Here is a 20177-nt window from a genome sequence, read left to right on the forward strand (position 1 = left end):
GTCAGGGCGCCCCAGCCTCCCAGTGCTGACGTGAGACACACGCCTGGATTCCGCCGCCCAGGGAGGCCCGCCCCAGCCTCAGTGCTCAGAGCCTGCACAGGGCTCTGTGACGCAGGCATGAGTGAGCGGTCCCTCCATCATTCACAGGGCTGTGATCCCCGCCTCCAGGTCAGTGGGTACCTCGTGGCACATTGTCCCCACCCTGCCATCTGGTCAGTCTCTCTGGAATGGTCCCTCACCACCCTAAGGCTGTGAGGGTGTGCCCTCAATCCCATTCTTCAGACTGTTCAGTCTGACCCAAGCCCCCCAGATCAGAAAAGACATTCCCATCAGGAACTCATTCTACGTGCACTGACTGCCTTTTGTGGATCTGGAACGGCTCTTCTGGGCCTTGGGGTCCAACCTTCCCATTTACAGAGGAGGAAACAGAGACTCACAGGTTGGATCTATAGTCCATGAAGCTGATGAGCAGCCCCTGGATCCTCAAGAGAGGTTGAGTGTCCCGAGTCTGGGCACCATCGCTAAGCAATAAGAACCTATGAATCATACTAAAAGCCAGAACTTAAAACGAAGGTCTTATTTGGCTAAAAATAATGGCTTCCTGGGTGGCTCAGATGGTAAAGAATCTGTCTGCAGTGCAGGAGATCGGGGTTCAATCCCTGGGTCCATAAGATCCCCGGAAGAAAGGAATGGCAGCCCACTCCAAGATTCTCACCTGAAGAACCCCATGGACAGAGGAGCCTGGTGGGCTCCATACAGTTCATGAGGTTGCAGAGTCGGAAATGACTGATGAACACTTTCATTTTTCACTAAAATCTGTAAGGAAAAACACAGCCAGGAGTCAAAATTGCCCCTTCTTTTCCTTCCTCTCCTTTTCCCCTGCCCACTCTGGCTGCAAACACCGCCCCCCCACCCAAAAAAAAAAAAAAAACCCAGCATCGTCAGCCTCATTTATAATCCAGACCATCCCCAAAGTAGAGTATCATTTTCTTCTGCCTGAGTTCTTGATCCATCCTGCTATTGTTTGTACTTACCTCTCTGATAATCTAATTCATGTTTTATTTTATTTTTTTCTTGGGGTGGGATGCAGAACAGTACCTGTTTTGACAACTCTGAAGATTCGACTTGTATGTATAATGATATAAACTTTCAATTTGCAAAGCATTAGCAGCTTTTATCTAAAAATCTCTGTCAAGAGAGAAGGGTGATGTTTCACTCTTCCGTGAATCAAGTGGTACATTGCTTTTTCCGATTGGAAAGAATCAGTCATGTGAACTTTGTTCTTCCAGAAAAATTCGTTTCTATCTGCTTCGGAAATGTCAGAGCAAAGAGGGGTTTCTTAAATGGTGGCCTGGACTGATGGGTAGAAATCAGTCCTCCACGAAACGCTTAGAAGGAACAGGCTGAACAGCCTCAAGGAAGTTATCCTTGAGGTCTCTGAGGTTGCCTCGAAGACCTTGTGCCTAACGAAGGGGTCTGACCTGAGGCTAAGGATTCACAGGCATCTTAGAAAGGAGCTTCTTAATGTGGTTAGACCAGTTTTAGAATGCTTTAATATTGGCAGTGGTTTTTTGTTGTTGTTTTTTGTTTTTCAGTTGGATTTTGGCGGGGGGCGGGGGGGGCTTGCTTTTAAAAGTTTGTTTACAAAGTGGAACTTGGTATCACCATTCCTATCAGGAAATATTTATTGATAAAATCGGGGTAGTGGCATAATGGAAAGAATCCAACCTTGGTGTCAAAATAGCTCACTTAGACCCGCCACAGACTAACTGATGGTCTTTGAGTAAAGTTTTGCTGAAACTCTCAGCCACCCAGAGTCCTTCTGTATCAAACCCTTCTATGGTTGTTAGCAGATACTGGTAAAATATGTCATTATCCTTGAGTGTTCAGGAGGTGTTCATGTGCCCCCCTCTTATCCAGCATTTATTGGTCAGTCTCCGTGTGTATGTGTAAACATTTACGCCTTTAATAAGCTTATAAGTGGTTGTTCTGTGAGGTTTGCTATATGATATTAACTGTTTAAGTATTGGGGGCTTCCCAGGTGGGACAATGGTAAAGAACCCACCTGCCAGTGCCGGAGACATGGGTTTGATCCCTGAGTCAGGAGATCCCCTGGAGAAGGAAATGCCAACCCACTCCAGTATTCTTGTCTGGAAAATCCCATGGACAGAGGAGCATGGTGGTCCATAGGGTCACAAAGAAGTTGGTCCATGGGGTCACAAAGAGTCGGACAGGACTGAGTGTTTAAGTATTTAATACTTGGCAATACTTTGGGTTCATCTCTTTCCATCACTCTGTTACAGTGTGATTTAATTGCTGTGTGGCTATGTTTCTGAATATGTCTGTCTCTCTCATGAGACTCGCACACCCTGGGCTCTCAGTATCTTTATTTTTTTAAGTGTGTGCATTGTTCCTCTCTGTCTTACTAAAACACGCTCATCGGCTAAGCCTCGCGTGAGCCGTGTGCCCAGGCTGCCGTTGCTGCCACTGGGTGGCAGCACCCTGGGATAGAGCAGAGGACCCCTCTGCCGCTTGGAGTAAACACAAGCTCTGCACTGGCATCAAAGTGACAGCCGTGTTTCTGAGTTACTGCTCGAAAGGAAAGCTCTCCAGCAACATATGTCAGTGAAGCCCAGCATAACCATCGCCCTATTGCTGCAAAGAAATGCCCTTACACTTCTAAAATGTCCTGTTTGAGGTTCCCAGCATCTTAACCGGGAACTCACTGGGACACGTTGTTTTCTGCTTACTTCCACTTGGAAAGCCATAACTGTGAAACAGAGGGGATAATATTACAAGAAGGGGGATGCACCTTTGTAATACCTTCATGCTTCACCAGACTGTAAAGACCTCCGTTTCTCAGTGAGAACCAGGCTTTCCCACGTGTCCTTTGCCAGAGATTTTAGAAGGGAGGGGGTCTCCACCTCTGCAAGCTTCCTTAATACTCTGCTTCTCTCCCAGGGCGCAGGTACTGTTGACAGTTGCAGAGCGATGCTTTGTTCCACCGTTAAGCAGGGCTTGCAGGAGGAGAGCCTGGCTGAAGCCCTGGGCCTGACCTAACAGGGTTTGGTCACTTCCTGATCTGTTCATTTTTCGTTTGATCATACTCTTGCCTGCCCTGAAAATGGAGGTGAGATATGGAACTGCATTTTTTAAATTGAAGTGGAGTTGATTTACAGTGTTGTATTAATTACTGCTGTGAAGCAAAGTGACTGAGTTACATAATGCATGCATACATTCTTTTCTTTTTTCATATTCCTTTCCATTATGGTTTATCATAGGGTGTTGAATATCGTTCTCTCTGATATATAGGACCTTGTAGTTTACCCATTCTGTAAATAAAAGCTTATCTCTGCCCACCCCACCTTCCCACTCCATCCCTCCCGCAGCCCCTCTCTTTGCCTGTCTGTTCTCTATGTCCGTGACTCTGTTTTGTAGATAGGTTCATTTGTATCATATTTTAGATGATATGGGAGTGGTGTCCTGTGGCATTTGTCTTTCTCTTGCCGACTTACTTCCCTTAGTATGATAATCTCCAGTTGTATCCGTGTGGCTGTGAATGGCATTGTTTCATCTTTTTTGTGGCCGAGTAGCATTCCATCGTATGTGTGTACCACCCCTCTTTATCCCGTCATCTGTAGACGGACGTTTAGGTTGCTTCCATGCCTCGGCTGTTGTAAGCAGTGCTGCTGTGAGCGTAAGGGTGCATGTGTCTTGTTGAATTCCAGTTTTTTCAGGGTGTATGCCACGAGTGGGCTGGTGGGTCATATAGCAGCTCCATGTTCAGTCTTCTGAGGACCCTCCATACGGTTTTCTGCGGTGGCTGCACCAACTTCACTCCCACCAGCAGTGTAGGAGAGTTAAGATACGGCAGTATTTCAGTCCGACCGTGAATGTGGCTGGACAGACAGAATCTCAACCTAGAGGGGAGGGAAAGCTGGGGAGAGCTGGCAGTATATTAGAGACTCTCTGGCGGTCTCAGGGAAGGGAGAGCACAGACAAGGAGAGACGCTGTTCTTAACAGGCATTTAAAGCCAACATTAGAGGCCCCGAAGAGAATAAAACTCGACCGGTGCCACTGAAGTGTAGTTACGCATCAAAAGCTAAACTTGTGATGTCTTACTTGGTACGTGTGTATCTATCGTTTCGGGACCGTTTGCCTTGGAGGGGGAACAGCACCACAGTGAAGCTAGAGGCGTTTACCTGTCGATGCTCGTTCTGCAGAGGCAGGCACCGTCTCCTTTGCAGATGTCCTGTGGCTGCCGATGTAGGTTGCTGGTTCATCCGACCCGCAGCGCCGCAGCGCTGATGTCAGGCAGCGTGCACTAGCATGGCCGTTGCCAGTGGTTCACGTCTTAAGATACTGCAGCCTTGGCTGATGAGAGCTGCAACCAGCCCCCCTTGATCCAGCAGCTAAAGGAAGATAGCCAGCCTGGCCAGGGTGCCTGGGCCCCAGAGTGTGGGCATTTTCATCTGTCTGTTTGGCATGGCCAGGGCTCAGGCCATGCTGGCCGCTTAGTAGCTTCAGCAGGCTGCCTGCTGCCTTCACAGATGCCAGTGGAGTCGAGGACACCAGGCGGGCTGCAGGATGTTGCATGGTCAGTCCACTGCAGACCCCACCTTCAGGGAGGATGCGTTCTACCCTGATCAGAGAAGACCAGCGATATCTATGCTCTGTAAAGGGAAGAACGTGTAACTCAGAAGTTCGAGGTGCCCGGACTGTCATCTCCCCGCTCCCTCCCTGACCCCCACCGCCTTCCAGCAAGCTGTTTGGCACTTGGGTTTTGTACTTGAAGGACTCGATAGAAGTAGCCTGTGCTTCTGGAAAAGAGCCTGGGTCTGGGCAGCAAGACAGCCAGCTGAGAGCCGACCTTGACCTTGACCTCTGCTCTGTGGGGAGTGGGAGGTGGTTGGGAAAGTCATGTCAGCTCTTCCCCACGGCTGACTATTGTCCTGTGTAGAAAATGAGCCTCGCTTTGAGGAAGAAATGAGGAATTGACTACCTGTGAGCAGGAGTGTCAGTGCCTGGCCCACTGTTACGAGGATGTAGACACCCCTGGAGTTTGAGCTTTAGTGGGAAGACCACGGTCTTTGTTTTCCAGCTCCCAGCAGCCCTGCCTTTTTGTCCAGTTTTCAAACAGGTGGCCCTGGACATGTAATTTAGTTTCCCTGAATGCATTGGTTTCTTCATCTGTGAAACAGAATAGTATGAAGAAGACATAGCTAGTGGGTCGTTTGAGGGACCATCTCAGCTAATACATGCCAAGGCTTCGAAATGTGTTTGGTGCGTAATAAACCACCAGTAAATGGTATTACTGTTTTATGATCTCATGTGTCTGTTTACATGTCTGTTTGTAAGTTCACCAGAGACAGAGCTTTACACACAGCCTGCAGCCTGACTTTGATAAATTGATAACGTCAATATGATAAACTGACGTCGGCTATTTGATCTCTGAAATCACCTAAATACTGAGTTGGCCAAAACGTCCGTTTGGAATTTTTCTTATGGAAAAACCTGAACGAGCTTTTTGGCCAACCCAACGCCAGCACCACAGCCCCACCCGAGTCTACATACTGTTTGTGGCCCTGTGTTCTCCTTTAAATCCAAAGTGGAGAAAGGGGACGTAACCACGGCATGATTATCAGACTTAGCCAAGCACTTATATACATAAACTTGGTGCCTGAGTCTGTATCTTCTGCCTCTGATTGTAGTTCTGTCTCAGTGCCCAGTGCTGGGGAATCTGCCTGTGCACCCTTGAATAACGTGTCTTTCTTCAGAAGCCAGATAAAGTAGGGCGTTCTCTCAGTGTGTTTATTTTTGATTTTAACTCTGAAGTTCAGTGAATTATTCTTTTGCTCAGACACATATTCTGAGGTCTCCCTTGTGCTGAAGTGTGCAGAGGTTTGTGCTTAAAACTGAATAAACAGTCTCAGCAGTGTGTGTGTGTGTGTGTGTGTGTGTTATATGAATTCCTGCTAGAATGTATAAACAAACAAAAAAAGTCATAGTCACAGACCCTGGATGCTGTGGTCCTCTGCTCTTCAAAAGCCCTTTGTCCACGTGTATTTACGTAATGTATTCCCCATGTTTGGCTTCATTAAACCCATGAGTTTAATAATAAAGTGTTTGGACATATGCTTTCCTTGCCATTTTCCCTGTACTGAATATTTTTCCCCGTTGGAAGTAAATATTGATTTTTTTTTGGTACAGATATTTGATGCTTTGGGGGCCTGTTAAAATAATGGTAAATTCTTTTCCTAAATAGACAAATTGTAAGAAATTCTGAGAAGGGCTTTCTTTGACGTACTGGGGGAAAATAATAGAGCAGTCAAAATGGGAGAATGTTTGGTTCTGTTTCATCAACGCTTTTATGGACCCGCATTGCTGTGTTTCTGGAATGTTGTGTATAAAACACGGTTTAAATGATCATGCAGCTTCAGTCTCAGAAAATAAAAAGATATGAACTTGAACCCGAGCTTCCCCGTCAAGAGAATTACAATGTGTTGTAGCCCTTGGCTTCGTTCAAGTTAAATTTACAGTATATTCCCCTAACAATAACAGCAACCCCAAAATACCCGCTCTGAGTTGAAATGTTTGTTAAACTTTATATATATGCACGCATATAAATGTACCTCTCTGTATATATAATGTATGTTCACATATACTTACATTAGAGTTTTAGGGAATTTCCTTTTTGCCTGCAAATCATTGCACAGAATATCCGAGTCGACATGGTGTCAAAATAATCAACATGTATTTAACGCTCTCTCAGAAAATCCATTTAAGAATAAGATCGTGGATTGGGGGTGATTTTCAGACCGTAAATTGAAGCGTAAATATTCAAATTATTTTCATAAACTATTCAGTTCTGCTGGGCTTTTTATGTTATCATATGGTGAATTTTTTGTATTTAAGTTTTCTAGCAGTTCTCTTTTTTAAGAGCCTCAAGTGTCCCATAAAAAGCAAATACTTGAATTTTCAGTTTCTCGGCACTGCATATTTTTCCTTCTGCTTGCCTTATTTTTATAACAGTGATTTATAAAGACATTACTAAAGAAAAGGAAAGAAGGATTTTGAAGAGAAACCGCTATATAACACTGCTTAAAAATCTATTTCCAGTGCTGAGGAGTGGAGGGCAGGGGAAAGCCTCCTGGCATCCTTCAGGGGCATGGTCTGGGATCTGAGTGAGAAGGCCATACCTTGAGTCATTATCTTCCAAAAATATTTATTGAGCTTAGTGGGGAAGGAAGGCAGGATGAGATTGCTGGCTCCACTTCCATTCCTGGGAGTGGGAGGGTCAGGGGACAGACGGAAAGTCCAGCCTGGACTGCTTGCCCTCAGGAGGAGCCTTCTGCCACTTAGAAGGTGGTTTTGAATGGAAAATAGAAGGATGCGGTGTGGGAAGATGGGGTGGGAGTCTGTCAAACGTCACGGGACTCCTGCCTCAGGCCACGCAGCAAGGAAGACAGGGATTCCGGAAATGCCACTGGGCCAGAGCTGTTACTTCTCACACAGTATCACGTCCATCCTTTTTTCTTAGGCACAGAATTTTCCAAGAGGTTCTTGATGGTTCAGAGTAAGCATTCCCCGTCCTAACTGCCCTTCCAGCAATCTGCAGCCGTGTGGCCAAGTTATAGCCAATGGGACGGCAGGGAAGTCCTACGTGGTCCTCAGGGGTGGGGCTTTGGGAAAAGGACGCTCACCTTCTTGCTTTATTTGCACGCCTCTTTCTTCCCTGCTGTCTGGGATGTAACCATGGAGACTGGCATGGATGCAAAGGCAGTTAGGGCACGCTCCTTGACCTTGAGGAGCCTATAGTCTTATAGAGGAGGCAGATATAAAAGTAATAAAGTGTATTTTTTTTAATTTGACTTTTGGTGTTTTTTTGTGGGAGTATAGTTGACTTACAGCATTATGTTAGTTTCAGGTGTGCAGCAAAGTAATTCAGTTGTATGTGTACACACATCCATTCTTTCTCAGATTCTTTTCCTGTACAGCTTTTTGTGGAATACCGAGCAGAGCTCCTTGTGCTGTGCTAGAGGTCCTTATTATCTCTTTTTTATGCAAATGAAAGTGTTGGTCACTCTCAGTCGTGTCCGACTCTTTGCAAACTCATGGACTCTAGCCGGCCAGGCTTTTCTGTCCGTGGAATTCTCCAGGCGAGAGTACTGGAGTGGGTAGCCAGTCCCTTCTCCAGGGGAATCTTCCTGACTCAGGGATCGAACCCGGATCTCCTACATTGCAGGAAGATTCTTTACCAGCTGAGCCACCAGGGAAGCCCCTTTTATATGCAGTAGTGTATATTTTTAAAAATTAAGAAATAGAAGTAATTAACCCACTCCAGTATCCTTGCTTGGAAAAGTCCATAGACAGAGGAGCCTGGCAGGCTACAGTCCACGGGGTTACAAAGAGCTGAGCACGACTGAGCATGCAAATAAGCAAGTATAATACAGCACAGAATGTGAAACCACGGGATCGTCTACAAGCCTGGCCAAAATACAGAAGAACCAGTTGTTTAATGGTCCAACTGGGCAAGACAATGGAGGAGGGGTCCCGAAGAGGACTTCCACCTGGGCAGGAGTGAAGGCAGGTCACAGTGGCAGCTCCAGCCTGAGCTGTTGGTACAGCCAAGGGTCTTGAGCCCGATTCTTCAGACACAGAGAAGCAGCCCATGGTCTGAGCTGCCCCTAGTCCTGGGTCCAGTCCCTTCTGAGACACAGATGTCTGAGTGTAGCCCCCAAGCCGAGAGGCTTCTTCAACCGACCAAGCGGTGACCCAAGGCAGCCCTGGGGGACAACCCTGCATGCCCCAGCGGCCACCTGACCACTCTGGCCTTTTCCTTCAGGTCTGAATGAGAACATGCTGTTTAAGACAGTCCTTGTTCCCTTCGGTCCTCCAAATGCGCTCACCCGCAACCACAGATAGATCCCAGTTGCCGTTTCCCTGCTCTCGCAAACCTTGAAGTGGGCCCCACCAACGGGCGCACCTGCCAAGGAAAATGCTATCCTCAAAATGTTCCTGGCACCCTGCTCAAGAAGTGCCGACCAAACGCTGGAATTGCTGACCTCCCCAAAAGAGAGACCCAAAGCTGCGGCTTCCAGGATGAATTCCCCCAATGGGAGGACCCCCTGGAATTTAAAAAGACTTAATCCACATCACAGGGCGCCGGCCCATCACCCAGGGCTGGGCAGTGGCGGTTTCTAGGAGGGACTTTCCCAGAAGGGAGATGACTCAGCCTGGTCCCACCCACTCCTGGGGGCCAGACAGACAAGGTGGGGAGCTCCAAGGTGTCTGGTGGGCACCTGGTCCAGCCCCGCCTCCCAAGGGCAGGTGTGAGATCCATCGGCCAGCAGAGAGCATGGTGAAGGCGGTACCATCCGTGTCCAAACAGCAGGCCACGTCCTGCCTAGAAGGGCCATGGGCACCAGCTCCCGCAGCCGCTCTGATGAGACTCTCACAGTGTGGATAGCCAAGTCAAGAGAGCAGGGCTTGGGAGTCAAGGGGATCAGCTGCTCCCCTGAAGACCGTCTCCCATGGGATATACCCTTTCAACAAGTCTGTAAAAGGTGATGCATTGCCCTGATAGCTACAAAGGCCGAATCGGTGGGAGAGCTTCGGTAAAGACAGCTTAGAGAAAGCTGCGGGAACCACTCCTTTGAGGCATCACTGCTCAGACCCTGCGGCCCAAGGCGAAAGTGAGTGAATGGGCGGTGCCTGCTTTTATGTGCCCACCTCCCCCCGCCAGCCACTCTGCAGTCCTCGTCACGAAGGTCATTCGAGGAGGGACTTTGATGCCAGAATCAAAAGCTTAAACTCCCTTTAGTTGGCAAGGGGGCCACAGCAGGTTTTTGTGTTGTTCTTTCTTTGTTGGTTTATTTCTTTTAGTAAGATAACAGAGGTGTTTCTGAAAACTTTAAATATATTAAGATACACACACATATATATGTGTGTCTGTGTGTAGGCTTCCCTGGTGGCTCAGATGGTAAACAGATGGTAAAGAATCTGCCTGCAGTGCAGGAAATGTGGGTTTGATCCCTGGGTCTGGAAGCTCCCCTGGAGAAGGAAATGGCAACCCACTGTGGTATTCTTGCCTGGACAATTCCATGGACAGAAGAGCCTGGCGGGCTATATTCCATGGGGTTGCAAAGATTCAGACATAATTAAGCAATTAACATACACATATCCCAAAGAAAGGCAATGCCAAAGAATGCTCAAACTACCACACAATTGCACTCATCTCACACGCTACTAAAGTAATGCTCAAAATTCTCCAAGCCAGGCTTCAGCAATACATGAACCGTGAACTTCCAGATGTTCAAGCTGGTTTTAAAAAAGGCAGAGGAACCAGAGATCAAATTGCCAACATCCGCTGGATCATGGAAAAAGCAAGAGAGTTCCAGAAAAACATCTATTTCTGCATTTTTGACTATGCCAAAGCATTTGACTGTGTGGATCACAATAAACTGTGGACAATTCTGAAAGAGATGGGAATACCAGACCACCTGACCTGCCTCTTGAGAAACCTGTATGCAGGTCAGGAAGCAACAGTTAGAACTGGACATGGAACAACAGATTGGTTCCAAATAGGAAAAGGAGTACATCAAGGCTGTATATTGTCACCCTGCTTATTTAACTTCTATGCCGAGTACATTATGAGAAACGCTGGGCTGGAGGAAGCACAAGATGGAATCAAGATTGCTGGGAGAAATATCAATAACCTCAGATATGCAGATGACACCATCCTTATGGCAGAAAGTGAATAACTAAAGAGCCTCTTGATGAAAGTGAAAGAGGAGAGTGAAAAAGTTGGCTTAAAGCTCAACATTCAGAAAACTAAGATCATGGCATCCGGTCCCATCACTTCATGGCAAATAGATGGGGAAACAGTGGCTGACTTTATTTTTTGGGCTCCAAGATTGCTGCAGATGGTGATTGCAGCCATGAAATTAAAAGACACTTACTCCTTGGAAGGAAAGTTAGGACCAGCCTAGATAGTATATTCAAAAGCAGAGACCTTACTTTGCCAACAAAGGTCCTTCTAGTCAAGGCTATGGTTTTTCCAGTGGTCATTTATGGATGTGAGAGTAGGACTATAAAGAAAGTTGAGCGCCAAAGAATTGATGCTTTTGAACTGTGGTGTTGGAGAAGACTCTTGGGAGTCCCTTGGACTGCAAGGAGATCCAACCAGTCCATCCTAAAGGAGATCAGTCCTGGGTATTCATTGGAAGAACTGCTGTTGAAGCTGAAATGCCAATACTTTGGCCACCTGATGTGAAGAGCTGACTCATTTGAAAAGACTGTGATGCTGGGAAAGATTGAGGGCAAGAGGAGACGGGGATGACAGAGGATGAGATGGCTGGATGGCATCACTGACTCAATGGAAATGGGTTTGGGTGGACTCCGGGAGTTGGTGATGGACAGGGAAGCCTGGCGTGCTGCGGTTCATGGGCTGACAAAGAGTCGGACGACTGAGCAGCTGAACTGAACTGAACTGACACATTTGTTTAAATGTACATATATGGCAGATGTCCAGGAACAAGAAGCTGGGAAATAATTAAGAGTTTATGACTGTATTTTAGTCCAGAACTGATGAAGTTCTAAATTGGGTTGACCGGGTGGCTTTAGAGAGGAAGAAATGGGTTGAGAGGATGGCTGATTGGGTGTGATGGTGAGATAAAGGAGACAGTAGTGGTTTTTGGTCTGGTGACCACGAGAATGGTGGTCCATGGGCGGAATCAGGGGAAGTGAGATTAGTAGCTCACTAGGGGAAAGTGGTGAGTTTCATGGTTGATTTCTAATTATTTGCAGGCTGTGTCACACTTACCTTTGACCTCAGGCCTAATTCCCTGGACTGTGCCCCAGGGGGCTGCTTATAGCCACGGGTTCCAAACAAGTTTCTCCTGGTCTTATCCTGAATGGCTCTAGACGTTTTGAAGATCCTGAAACCAACCCAAGTTTTTCCTGATCTCCCCAAAATGGAGAAGGCACTTTATTATCCAGAGCCAGTTCCTGGGTGGGCTGGCCTGCCCATGGAATAAGCAGTTATGGCATGAATGGATGCTCAGATCAGATCAGATCAGTCGCTCAGTCGTGTCCGACTCTTTGCGACCCCATGAATCACAGCACGCCAGGCCTCCCTGTCCATCACCAACTCCCGGAGTTCACTCAGACTCACGTCAATTGAGTCAGTGATGCCATCCAGCCATCTCATCCTCTGACGTCCCCTTCTCCTCCTGCTCCCTATCCCTGCCAGCTCCACTGATCTCCAGTAGCATATTGGGCACCTACTGACCTGGGGAGTTTCTCTTTCAGTATCCTATCATTTTGCCTTTTCATACTGTTCATGGGGTTCTCAAGGCAAGAATACTGAAGTGGTTTGCCATTCCCTTCACCAGTGGACCACATTCTGTCAGATCTCTCCACCATGACCTGCCCGTCTTGGGTTGCCCCACGGGCATGGCTTAGTTTCACTGAGTTAGACAAGGCTGTGGTCCTAGTGTGATTAGATTGACTGGTTTTCTGTGAGTATGGTTTCAGTGCGTCTGCCCTCTGATGCCCTCTTGCAACACCTACCGTCTTACATGGGCTTCTCTTACCTTGGGCGTGGGTGCTAGTGAACAGTTAAGGAGCCAGTGAAACCCACGCCAGGCCGGATTGTTTCTTTGAATTGTGGCAGAATACTCATCATTTAAAAGCTAACATCTTAACCATTTCTAAGTGTACAATTCAGGGGTATTGAAGACGTTCACTTGGTGGGCAGTCCTCATCCCTCTTCACCCCCATAATTGTCTTCATTTTGTGAAACTGAAGCTCTGGACCTCCACTCTCCCCTGTCTCCAACCCTGGCACCCAGGGGCTTCTTGTCTTTATGATTTTGACTACTCTAAGTCCCTTGTCTACCTAGAATCGTACTGTATTTGTCTTCTCGTGACTGGCTTATTTCACTTACTGTAGCGTCTTCCAGGTTCATCCACGCTGTAGCCTGTGTCAGAAATTCTTTCCTTTCTGAGGCTAAATGACATTCCATTGTATGTATGTACCGCATTTTGCTCTTTCACCTGTCAATGGACACTTGCTATTCTAAGTAATGCAACTCAGAGCATGGATGTACCATGCTGAATTTTAACTTGCTCTCTGAGTAAGACTCATAGAACTGCAGAACTTCTCGACTTCCTTACTGGGCAAGGTCCATAGCCTGCGTGGATTTTTGGAACGTGTCTTGCTTGTACTTTTTCCTCTTGGTCTGGAAACCAACTCACCCTAGGCAAGGAGAGATTTCTGACAACAGCTCAGCAATTACAGTTTCCAGCAAATAGCTCCTAGATCAACCCTGATTTAAGTAAGAAAAAGTAAGTGCTACTGTTTAGGTATGTCTAGAGTATGGTTTTAATCCATCACTGTCAGGCTCATATAAAACTCCAGGCTCTGTAACTCTTTAACTTGAAGTATTACAGGGTGTCACATGTTAACTGGAAGCCAAGAGAAGCAAGGAGTTCTGTTCATGGTTAAATCTTGTAAAGATGCTTTTGAAAGCATATTAATCCATTAGTAATCCATTTGGATTTTGGAATATGGTTATATATTGTTGGGTACAATACGTGCCAAATCTGGTCCTGGAAAATTAAGTGGAAATAGTTTTCTAGTACAGGGACTTTAAGGCAGTCTCTCAATAATTCCTTCTCATCATTTATCCTCATTCCTAGATTAAAAAAATTTTTTGATGTATCAAATTTCTATAAGAGGGGCACATCTATATGGTATTTTTTTTTTTTTTTGGTGGGGGAGACTTTTAATTTTAAAAGCATTTCAAATACACCAAAAAGGTATCAGAATAGTATGAGCTACCCTGATTCACAAATATACCTGTATATATACCAAATATACCAAATATAATATGTTTTTAATCACATTAATTAGATACAGGTATAAGGATTACATGGGCTTCCCTGGTGGCTCAATTGGTAAAGAATCTGCCTGCAATGCAGGAGACCCAAGTTCAATTCCTGGATTGGGAAGATACCCTGGAGAAGAGGGAATGGCAACCCACTCTAGTATTCTTGCCTGGAGAATTCCACGGATAGAGGAGCCTGGCAGGCCACTGTCCATGGGGTCGCAAGAGTCAGATACGACTTAGCAACTAAACCACCAAACCACCACCATAAGGATTACATAGGGGCTTCCTGGTGGCTCAAATGGTAAAGAATCTGCCTGCAATGCAGGAGACCCAGGTTCAATCCCTGGATCAGGAAGATCCCCTAGAGAAGAGAATGGCAACCCACTCCATTATTCTTACCTGGACAATTCCATGGACATAGCAGCCTGGTGGGCTGCAGTCCATGGGGTCGCAAAGAGCTGGACATGACTGAGAGACTAACACTTTATAAGGATTACATATTAATGGAATCATCTTTTTTTTTTTTTTTTTTGAGTATGTGTTTTCTCTAATCATGTAAATTCCACAGAGATGTATTAAACTTGCATTTCTTGAGTTTTTTCTGCTCCAAGTTCTGTGTTAAGCACTGTCTTATATGACAAGGAAGCATGATTCTGCAATTGCTGGAAACATTTTTCAGAATTTCATTTCTGTGACTTACTTTTGAGTAAGTCAAGTACTTGATCTTTTCTTTGGCATCAGCTCTCTGGTGGCACATGTTTATCCTTTGCGGATGGACTTCACTTTTTGGGAAGTGACCTAAAGTCATTTCAAGTCTAGTCTAAAGGATCATTCTTCTTATAAAACAAGTGAATAAAGACACAGGACTAATTTTTGTAGGTGGCTTCTACAGTGGCCTAGGATGCCGTGTATCAAATTGTTAATTATCAGATATCAAATTATTAAGAAGTTTCTGAAACACAGAAGTGTTTAGACTTCTAGAACATCTGTGTTGTCTGGTGAAAATCCCTTTTGCGGGGATAACTTTCCTCTTTCAATGGCAACTTTCAGTTCTCCAAATTCCATTCCCTCTTTCAACCTGCCCCAGGTTGATCAGGGTGACAAGAGTCTGATGGTGTTTTCAGTAGAAAGGTGTGGAGGCTGATTTTGACATCTGTACATGCTTTTGATGAAGTTCCTCGAGTCTTACTGGAAAGACCCAAAGTTACCCTGTTCAGCTGCCTAGGATATTCACGGTCAGACCATGGATCTACCTAACTGGAAAATTTCAATCTATTTATGCTAAAAAAAAAAAAAAAAAAAATAGGCCTGGAGCTTTTAAAAATAAACATTACTTCCATCCCATTACACAAAAATGCATTTGAGGTGGTCGTCATTTTATTTGGGCCATGGTCTTCTGAGACTTGGGACAATAATATATTTTTTTCCATCTTATGGAAATGTATGCAAATTTTTTAAGCATGCATGCATGTATTACACACTTTATAAATTCTAGTAATAGAAATGTTTGTGTGTATAAATAGATAGAATAGAGAGTATACATTTTGTATAAAATAACCTCTTTGGTATTTGTTTACCCTGATTTTTTGATTTATGAGTCATCATTGCTCACTACAGAGGAAGAAAAATAAATATGCAAAACACTGGTAGACTTTTAATGGGGTTACTTCCCATCTTAGCTCAGTGTTTCTGCACTGAAGCTGACCTTGAAATTGCTTTTTAAATACAAGTCAAAATATGCAAATTCCAGAGTATCAGGGTGAGTATCCTATGTTGGGAGTTCTTTCAAATTCACATTTCTACATCATTTCCATCTTATATCCTGTGCTTTATCTGTCTCTTAATCCATTAATATCTGAGTGGTGGGTGTAAGGGTTTTCTCAGATGCCCTAATTGCCACTAAGGTTAAAACATCGCTCAACACATGCATGGCCACTTTGCTTTCTTTCATTTTTTAAACTTAGCTTTATCTCCTTTGTAATGAACAGGAAGGGCTTCATGCCTAGAGGGTTTAATTTCTTTCCCTCTCCAGTCTCTGAGACACCAGGGTGCTGTGTGTCACCTTCCTGTCCCCTCCATCCTGTTTCTCAGGGTCCGTCAGGAGGAGTTGATCCCAGCCTGACATACGACTTCCGTCTGAGAAGTTGCATCCATCGTGTGTTTGCAGTCACCTCTTGCGTCTAAGCTGTCCGTTTCATTGGCTCCCAAGGAAGTCTCTTCTGTCCCCTGCTCATATTTCATACGGGTCTTCTGGAGCCCGCACGGCATTGGGTATGTATATATCTCCTCCCCCTCGTTACCGCCAGAGAAGCTCACAACCATGAATTTCACTGAAGTTTATGATTGGTCCCCAACTGGCACAGAACTCTCTTCTGGATGCATACTTGCTGTGAGATAAACAAGCAGATATTCTGAAGCGGTGCATGAATGAATAGGAAATACCCCAGTTCCAGAGGATAAATCCATCACAGGGCGGAGAGGGTGTTCAGGCAAAGCCTTCAGTTCTGTGGTCGCTGGGAGGCCGGGGCTCAGGCTATAATTAATGCCGCTAGCCGTAAGAGGACATTCCGAATGTTGTGCATGTTGATTATCTCTTCATTTTGTTTATCCAAGCGTCCCCGCCTTGGAGGCCCTGTGGCCATTGCCAGAGAAAGCCCTGGAGACGGCGTGTTAGGGCTGCTCCCTTGTAAGAGCATCATTACCTCTCTTGCGCCAAAGTCCTTTTCCCCCCCTTCTTTTTTTGTCAATAGAGGATGAAAACATTATTGGATTCAGGAGTTCATAGGAGTCCTGTGTGCGGCTGGGGACAAGGAGGATAGATTTATGAAATGGACCATTTCAAATGGCGTTATCTTCCCGCAGCGAGGCACACCTTTCATAAATCACAGGCGAGCACTCAGAAAACAGAGCGCCTGTTATTCCTGCGCTGCCTCGTATTCGCATCCCCCCATCCTCAGAGAAAAAGGAGACACTTTCACGTTTCCTTTCCTGGGTTTGAGAAGGCAATTAATCCCTTGAGAGTGAAATGTTCAAAAAGGGGAAGAAGAAATATAATAAAATAAAACATTACTTTGTATAAGTTCAGGATTGGTGCTTTCACTACTATTTCTTTTTAAATCATAGTGATTTTATTTTATTTTATTTTATTTGGCCTGCTAATTTGGTCCTTAATTACGGCATTAATGAAGTTCTAGAGTTTTATTTCTCCCTGAAAACGTTGTGCGGTATTCTGTAGGATCATATGGATGAACGTGGCTGAGCAGGGATTGACTCAGCCTTTCTCTCCCTCTCTCTGCCTTTCTCCACCTAGAGGCTGGTGGGTGATTATTCTCTCGCATGCCCAAGTCCAAATTATGTATGATTGTGCTGCTAACACAATCGGAGAGTCCCTTCTTTTCTGGTAGCCTTGGTGTGATTTGCAAGGAGAAGCAAAGTGGATTCTTCTCTGTGTGTCCTTGGCATAAGCTACCAAGGGAGAGTCAGGTCTCCATAAAAAATCAGCTTTCTTAACGAACGCAAGCCGCTTCCTGCACTGCTTACCCATCTTGCATCTTGCACTGTCTGAGGTTAAAGGTCATCATCCTCCTTGAAAGTTAGAGTCCCCAGATCAGTCTAGCCTGTGTCTGAGGTTTCTTTGACATCCCGGAGGACAGTCTGGGGACAAGTTCTGAAAATGTATGACAGCAGTTTGGAAAATAAGCCTACCCACCATCACTCCAAAGCCCCTCCCCATAACCCTCAAAAAGATAACATACGAAAAGATTGACCTCTGTAACTTGGGTAAAGTAGGGGATGGAAAGAATGAATAAAAAGCCTGCCAAAATATTTCAGAAAAAAAGGTTACATTTTAAGGGCTTATGACACATCTTTTCACACGTGTGACAGGCCAAGATAAAATTGAACGAACTACTTAAGAGGACCTTGAACTTGACTAACCAAGGTTAATGGTCACTGCAAGATATCGAGGGAAGCTATGTCTTTTTGGGGACTTTTAAAAAATAATAATTTCGCTTGTTTATTTTTGGCTGTGCTCGGTCTTCACTGCCACGCAGGCTTTCCTCCAGTCATGGCAAGCAGGGCATGCTCTCGAGTTGTGGTGCTTGGGCACACGGGCATGGGAGCTGTGGCACTTGGGCACAGGCTCTCGGGCATGTGGGCATGGGAGTTGTGGCGCGTGGGCTCAGCAGCTTTGGCTCTGGGGCTTTGGAGCTCAGGTTCAGTAGTTGCTCCAAGGCGTGTGGCATCTTCTGGGGTCAGGCATCGAACTCGTGTGTCCTGCATTGGCAGGAGTCCTCTTTGACTGCTGAGCCACCAGGGAAGCCCATTTTTGAGATGTTTGGAGACATGGTTATTCAGGCAAACCTGAGCTAGTGACTGAGATACTTGTTCACGCCCTTCCGTCTGGTTGCCTAGAAGGAATTGGTGCCAGATTCCATGGCTGAGGTCTCAGGTCAAGACCAGCTCTTCAGAAGGAGACATTCTCCGCCTCGCCCTGTCTGCCTGCCTTTCCCACCCTTTTCCCCCGCAAGAAGTCAGAAGTTTCTTTGCATGTGTCATATAGACCAGCCTGGGGTTTGGACCAGGCAGCCCTTGGCTTGAAGCCTGCCTTCACATTTTCTTACCTCTCCTGCTTGCCTTTCCTGTTTTGTAAACTGAGGACAATCACAGAAACCATTCAAAATCCCTTTAAAGATTTAGCTGGAGGGACCCCCCCCACCAACTGGTGGTCCAGTGGTTAAGACTCCACACATCCATTGAGGAGGGCAGGGAAGACCCCATATGCCACATGCCACGTGGTGTGGCCAGGATAAAGAATCCAGATGGCGGCACACAGTAGGCACTTAAGTGATAGTTACCATTTATCGGGGGCTTTTCTATGTGACATGCCATTGGCTTTGCCCTTCATGAACAGCCTTTCCCTTTTTCTCTTATCTTCACAGTGATCCTGTGACCTAGACATTACTGTGCCCATTTACTAGATGAGGAGTCTAAGGTACAGGGCAGTAAGTCACTCATCTAGTAAGAATCAAGCCCACAATCCAAATCCTGACCTCTTTTACATCAAAGGTTGTACTGTTATCACGCTCTGTTTCCCTTCTATCGTCCTGCTCCTGGGAACACAGGTCCACCACCCCGGGTCAGATAACTTGCCCAGGGCAGGGGGTTTCCAAGAGGGAGAAGGAAGACCGGACACACGAGTTTTAAGTCCAGCTGAGTTGGCAGAACTGCTCAGCAGCCCTGCCAAGACTCAAGCTTCCTCCCATTCCTTTTCCGGCTTCCACCCTTGAAGGGAAGCTTCCCCACAGCAGGGCACTACTCAGTGGGGTCAGCAGACCTGTGGTGGCTCAAAAGAACTAGCTTGGCTTCCAAAAGGGTGGCACGCAGTCCCCGAGATGAAGCATCAGCTAGCGGGGATCCCAGGGTCTGTACCAGCCAAACACTGCATTGTTGGTGTCCAGCGATGTCCAAGAGGCATGATTTCCTTTTGTTCAAAGGTCTGTTTCCAGGTCCTTGGCCAGATAGTTAAGAAGCTCTTCAAGAGAAGGAGGTTGGAAGGAAAAAACAAAACCCAGAGATCTATTGATTTCTGAGAATTCTTCCTGAATCTCTCTGGGCTGTGGTACTGGGAGCCTGTGACGAGACTGTTGTTGAGTTTGGATTGATTTCGTGTGTGTGTGTGTTTCAAGACTCAGCACAAAACAGCCCTTCCTCTGGGTAATCTTTTCTACCCCCACCTTTCCAGATAGAATTAACCTTCATGGATGAGATTCTCTTGTACCTTGTCAAGCTTCTCTCATAGAACTGAAATTATTTCTTGTCTGTTTCATCCACTAGATGGTGAACTCCTTGAAGACAGGGACTGTCTTATCTTTGCTCAAGAAAAGTTCGCTGCATTAGTCCATGGAATCAATTTATAAATAGGGGATAAGAGCAAAGAACACTATAATTTAATACCTAGAGCATTTTCTGCTACAAAACCTGACACTGAGATACTCTTATGTTCCATATTTGATTTGTCTTGTAGCCAAATCAGATTGCAGTTGTGAGTTTGGTAAAAAAAAAAAATCCACGTACGTGCCCCAAATTCAGTGACACATACTAAATTGGAAGTCAGTAACATTTCTCCTGATTTGGAAGTCATTTTGAGTCACCACCAGTCTAATTGCCTTGGAGAGTTTCAAGCACATGGCACTGCATGTCAATATCCGGGGCAGGCCAACTTGAGACATCCTTAGATTACCCTTCTACTGGTGAGCCGGATTCTTGACCTCTGCAAATAAG

At 45.8% G+C, this 20177-nt stretch overlaps 1 protein-coding gene across 3 annotated transcripts in view; it reads left to right on the forward strand.

The window, feature by feature from the left end:
• Window positions 1-20177, forward strand: part of WWOX (WW domain containing oxidoreductase) — a 930720-nt gene that overhangs the window by 677513 nt on the left and 233030 nt on the right. For 2 of the 3 annotated variants that reach the window (XR_009491178.1, XR_003030202.2), the window contains exon 9: window positions 15987-16166. The gene's annotated coding sequence lies outside the window, so the exon portion shown is untranslated. 3 annotated transcript variants of the gene reach the window in all.

The sequence above is a fragment of the Bos taurus genome, chromosome 18 (assembly GCF_002263795.3).
Source record: "Bos taurus isolate L1 Dominette 01449 registration number 42190680 breed Hereford chromosome 18, ARS-UCD2.0, whole genome shotgun sequence".
NCBI lineage: Eukaryota > Metazoa > Chordata > Mammalia > Artiodactyla > Bovidae > Bos > Bos taurus.